The sequence below is a fragment of the Penaeus monodon genome, chromosome 31 (assembly GCF_015228065.2).
Source record: "Penaeus monodon isolate SGIC_2016 chromosome 31, NSTDA_Pmon_1, whole genome shotgun sequence".
NCBI classification, from domain to species: domain Eukaryota; kingdom Metazoa; phylum Arthropoda; class Malacostraca; order Decapoda; family Penaeidae; genus Penaeus; species Penaeus monodon.
Genome location: NC_051416.1, coordinates 20,300,187 through 20,300,535, shown reverse-complemented (window position 1 = coordinate 20,300,535; position 349 = coordinate 20,300,187). Strand labels below are relative to the sequence as shown.

The 349-nt window shown below is 38.7% G+C and overlaps 1 protein-coding gene across 1 annotated transcript in view; it reads left to right on the top strand.

Annotated features, from left to right (window-relative positions):
- LOC119592917 overlaps positions 1-349 on the top strand; it is a gene marked incomplete at both ends in the record, with an annotated part of 8,782 nt that overhangs the window by 2,698 nt on the left and 5,735 nt on the right.

Here is a 349-nt window from a genome sequence, read left to right as displayed (position 1 = left end):
ACCCATCATTTTTCATCATCAATATCAACATCATCATTATTTCTTATTTGGAAAAAATTGCTCCCTTCGCCCCCCTTTTGTAGAGGGAAAACAGCAAAATAAAAATTTGTAAGATGAGGGAAAGGGAATCCAAAAAATCAGGTTTGGGGAAGGGGCGAGAGAAAAATTTGAAGCGCCCCAGCAAATTTTTAAATCCCCTCTCTGTTTCCCCCAAAACCAAATTTCCACCCCTTTTTTCTTTTTCATAAATTTCCCCCCCTTCTTTTTTTTTCTTCCCTTTTTTTTCTTCCTTTCCCAAATTTCTCCCTTCCTTTTGCCCTTTTCCCTTTTTCCCTCCCCTTTTCACCCT